This window comes from Chiloscyllium punctatum, chromosome 6 (genome assembly GCF_047496795.1).
Source record: "Chiloscyllium punctatum isolate Juve2018m chromosome 6, sChiPun1.3, whole genome shotgun sequence".
Lineage (NCBI taxonomy): Eukaryota > Metazoa > Chordata > Chondrichthyes > Orectolobiformes > Hemiscylliidae > Chiloscyllium > Chiloscyllium punctatum.
The window spans coordinates 82,963,690-82,970,729 of NC_092744.1; positions in this window are offsets into that span (position 1 = coordinate 82,963,690).

Sequence of the window (7,040 nt, forward strand, 5' to 3'; positions counted from 1 at the left end):
TCACACACACACACCTGTTCACACACACACGTGTTCAGACACACACACACCTGTTCACACACACCCACCTGTTCACACACACACCTGTTCACACATACGTGTTCACACACACACACCTGTTCACATACACACACCTGTTCACACACACTGCTCACAAACACACACCTGTTCACACAGACACCTGTTCACACACACGTGTTCACACACACACGTGTTCACGCACACCCCTGTTCACACACACACACCTGTTCTCACACACACGTGTTCATACACACACCTGTTAACACCGACACACCCCTGTTCACACACACACCTGTTCACACACACACACGAGTTCACACACACACACCTGTTCACACACACACCTGTGCACACACACACGTGTTCACACACACACCTGTTCACACACACACACACATGTTCTCACACACACACACCTGTTCTCACACACACAACTGTTCACACACACACACCTGTTCACACACACACACGTGTTCACACACACACACGTGTTCACACAAACACACGTACTGACACACACACCTGTTCACACACAAACACCTGTTCACACACACACCTGTTCACACACACACATCTGTTCACACACACACCTGTTCACACACACACACGTGTTCACACACACACACCTGTTCACACACACACCTGTTCACACACACACGTTTTCACACACACACACGTTCACACACACACATTCACACACACACACACGTTCACACACACACATTCACACACACACCTGTTCACACACACACACCTGATCACACACACCCACCTGTTCACACACACACCTGTTCACACATATGTGTTCACACACACACACCTGTTCACATACACACACCTGTTCACACACACTGCTCACAAACACACACCTGTTCACACAGACACCTGTTCACACACACGTGTTCACACACACACGTGTTCACGCACACCCCTGTTCACACACACACACCTGCTCACTCACACACCTGTTCACACACACACCTGTTCACACACACACACGTGTTCACACACACACGTGTTCACACACACACACACACCTGTTCACACACACACTCCTGTTCACACACACATACCTGTTCACACACACACCTGTTCACACACATACCTGTTCACACACACACGTGTTCACACACACACACCTGTTCACACACACACCTGTTCACACACACACACACACGTGTTCACACACACACACGTTCACACACACACACGTTCACAGACACACACACCTGTTCACACACATACGTTCACACATACACGTGTTCACACAAACACACTTTCACACACACACACGTGTTCACACACACACTCCTGTTCACACACACACCTGTTCACACACACACGTTCACACACGCGCGTGTTCACACTCACACGTGTTCACACACACACACGTGTTCACACACACACACGTGTTCACACACACATACACACGTGTTCACACACACACGTGTTCACACACACACACGTGTTCACACACACGCCTGTTCACACACACACGTGTTCACACACACGCACACCTGTTCACACACTCACACACCTGTTCACACACACACACAGGTGTTCACACACACAGACACACGTGTTCACACACACAGACACACGAGTTCACACTCACACACACTGGTTCACACACATACACACGTGTTCATACGCACACACACCTGTTCGCACACACACACACCTGTTCACACAAACAACTGTTCACGCACACTGTTCACAAACACACACACGGGTTCACACACACACACACACGTGTTCACACACACCCCATTTCACACACACACACACCTGTTCACACACACACACGTGTTCACACAGACACGTGTTCACACACACACACACGTGTTCACACACACGCCTGTTCACACACACACGTGTTCACACACACGCACACCTGTTCACACACTCACACACCTGTTCACACACACACACACGTGTTCACACACACAGACACACGTGTTCACACACACAGACACACGTGTTCACACTCACGCACACTGGTTCATACACATACACACGTGTTCATACGCACACACACCTGTTCGCACACACACGTGGTCACACACACACCTGTTCGCACACACACACACCTGTTCACACAAACAACTGTTCACGCACACTGTTCACAAACACACACCTGTTCACACACACACGTGTTCACACACACACGTGTTCACACAAACACCTGTTCACACACACACACCTGTTCACACACACACGTGTTCACGCACACACACACAGGTGTTCACACACACACACCTGTTCTCACACAAAAACACCTGTTCACACACACACGTGTTCACACACACACGTGTTCACACAAACACCTGTTCACACACACACACCTGTTCACACACACACGTGTTCACACACACACACACACGTGTTCACACACACACACCTGTTCTCACACAAAAACACCTGTTCACACACACACACGTGTTCACACACACACACGTGTTCACACACACACGTATTCAAACACACACACGTGTTCACACACACACATGTTCACACACACACACACCTGTTCACACACACACACACACCTGTTTTCACACACACACACCTGTTCATACACACACCTGTTCACACACACACACCTGTTCACACACACACACCTGTTCACACACACACACCTGATCACACACACAAACACGTGTTCACACACACACACATGTTCACACACACACCTGTTCACACACTCACACCTGTTCACACACACACGTGTTTGCACACAGACACACGTGTTCACACACACAGACACGTGTTCACACACACAGACACACGTGTTCACACACACACACGTGTTCACACACACACCTGTTCACACACAGACACACGTTTTCACACACGCACACGTTCACACACACACATTCAAACACACACGTTCACACACACACATGCATTCACACAAACACGTGTTCACACACACACGTGTTCACACACACACGTGTTCACACACACACGTGTTTGCACACAGACACACGTGTTCACACACACAGACACGTGTTCACACACACAGACACACGTGTTCACACACACACACGTGTTCACACACACACCTGTTCACACACACACACGTTTTCACACACACACACGTTCACACACACACATTCACACACACACGTTCACACACACACACGTGTTCACACGCAGACACACGTGTTCACACACCCAGACACACGTGTTCACACACACACAGACACACGTGTTCACGCACACGTGTTCACTCACACACACCTGTTCACACACACTCACCTGTTCACACACACACGTGTTCACACACACACACGTGTTCACACACACACACCTGTTCACACACACACGTGTTCAGACACACACACACCTGTTCACACACACACACCTGTTCACACACACACACCTGTTCACACACACACCTGTTCACACATACACACACACCTGTTCACACAAATACCTGTTCACACACACACGTGTTCACACACACACACGTGTTCACACACACACACCTGTTTACACACACACGTGTTCACACACACACGTGTTCGCACACAGACACACGTGTTCACACACACAGACACGTGTTCACACACAGACACACGTGTTCACACACACACACGTGTTCACTCACACACACCTGTTCACACACACACACGTGTTCACGCACACACGTGTTCACACACACACACGTGTTCACACACACACACGTGTTCACACACACGTGTTCAGACACACACACACCTGTTCACACACACACACACACCTGTTCACACACACACCTGTTCACACACACCTGTTCACACACACACGTGTTCACACACACACACGTGTTCACACACACACACGTGTTCACACAGACACGTGTTCACACACACACGTGTTCACACACACGTGTTCACACACATACACACGTGTTCACACACACACCTGTTCACACACACACCTGTTCTCACACACACACACCTGTTCTCACACACACACACACGTGTTCAGATGCACACACCTGTTCACACACACACGTTCACACACGCACGCGTTCACACACACACACGTGTTCACACACACACCTGTTCAAATGCACACGTGTTCACACACACACACGTGTTCACACACACACGTGTCCACACACACACACGTGTTCTCACACTCACACACACACACACACGTGTTCACACACACACACACCGGTTCACACACACACACTCGTGTTCACACACACACACGTGTTCACACACACACACGTGTTCACAAGCACACACGTGTTCACACACCCAGACACACGTGTTCAAACACACAGACACACGTGTTCACACACACACACGTGTTCACACACACACACCTGTTCACACACACACGTGTTCAGACACACACACACCTGTTCATACAAACACCTGTTCACACACACACACGTGTTCACACACACACACACGTGGTCACACACACACACACCTGTTCACACACACGCGTGTTCACACACACACGTGTTTGCACACAGACACACGTGTTCACACACACAGACACGTGTTCACACACACAGACACACGTGTTCACACACACACACGTGTTCACACACACACCTGTTCACACACACACACACGTTTTCACACACACACACGTTCACACACACACATTCACACACACACGTTCAAACACACACACACATTCACACACACACGTGTTCACACACACACACGTGTTCACACACACACCTGTTCACACACACACCTGTCCACACACACACCTGTTCACACACACTCCTGTTCACACACACACACGTGTTCACACACACCTGTTCACACACACACCTGTTCACTCACACACACTTGTTCACACACACACACCTGTTCACACACACACACCTGTTCACACACACACGTGTTCACACACACACACGTTCACACACACATACATGTTCACACACACACACCTGTTCACACAAACACCTGTTCACACACACACACGTGTTCACACACACACACACGTGTTCACACACACACCTGTTCACACACACACGTGTTCACACACACACGTGTTTGCACACAGACACACGTGTTCACACACACAGACACGTGTTCACACACACAGACACACGTGTTCACACACACACACGTGTTCACACACACACCTGTTCACACACACACACACGTTTTCACACACACACACGTTCACACACACACATTCACACACACACGTTCACACACACACACACATTCACACACACACGTGTTCACACACACACACGTGTTCACACACACACCTGTTCACACACACACCTGTCCACACACACACCTGTTCACACACACACGTGTTCACACACACACACACGTGTTCACACACACCTGTTCACACACACACCTGTTCACACACACACACACGTGTTCACACACACACACCTGTTCACACACACACACACCTGTTCACACACACACGTTTTCACACACACACACACGTTCACACACACATACATGTTCACACACACTCCTGTTCTCACACACACGTGTTCATACAATCACCTGTTAACACTGACACACACCTGTTCACACACACACACTTGTTCACACACACACACGAGTTCAAACACACACACCTGTTCACACACACACCTGTGCACACACACACGTGTTCACACACACACCTGTTCACACACACACACCTGTTCTCACACACACACACCTGTTCTCACACACACAACTGTTCACACACACACACCTGTTCACACACACACACGTGTTCACACACACACACACACACACACACGTGTTCACACAAACACACGTACAGACGCACACACCTGTTCACACACAAACACCTGTTCACACACACACACCTGTTCACACACACACCTATTCACACACACACGTGTTCACACACACACCTGTTCACACACACACACACGTGTTCACACACACACACGTTCACACACACACATTCACACACACACACGTTCACACACACACACACATTCACACACACACCTGTTCACACACACACACCTGATCACACACACACCTGTTCACACACATACGTGTTCACACACACACGTGTTCTCACACACCTGTTCACACACACACACGTGTTCACACACACACACACACGTGTTCACACACACACACACACCGGTTCACACACACACACGTGTTCACACACACACACACGTGTTCACACACACACACACACGTGTTCACACACACGTGTTCGCACACAGACACACGTGTTCACACACACAGACACGTGTTCACACACACAGACACACATGTTCACACACACAGAGACGTGTTCACTCCTGTTCAACACACACACACGTGTTCCAACACACAAACGTTCACACACACACGTTCACACACACACACAAACACACGTGTTCGCACACACACACACGTTCACACACACAGACGTTCACATATACACACGTTCACACACACACACACGTGTTCACACACACACACACGTTCACACACACGCGTGTTCACACACACACGTGTTCACACACACACACGTGTTCACACAGACACGTGTTCACACACACACACGTGTTCACACACTCACGTGTTCACACACACACGCGTGTTCACACACACACCTGTTCACACACACACACAGCTGTCCTCACACACACACACACATGTTCTCACACACACACACACGTGTTCACATGCACACACCTGTTCACACACACACGTTCACACACGCACGCGATCACACACACACACGTGTTCACACACACACACGTGTTCACACACACACCTGTTCACACACACACACACGTTTTCACACACACACACGTTCACACACACACATTCACACACACACGTTCAAACACACACACACATTCACACACACACGTGTTCACACACACACACGTGTTCACACACACACCTGTTCACACACACACCTGTCCACACACACACCTGTTCACACACACTCCTGTTCACACACACACACGTGTTCACACACACCTGTTCACACACACACCTGTTCACTCACACACACTTGTTCACACACACACACCTGTTCACACACACACACCTGTTCACACA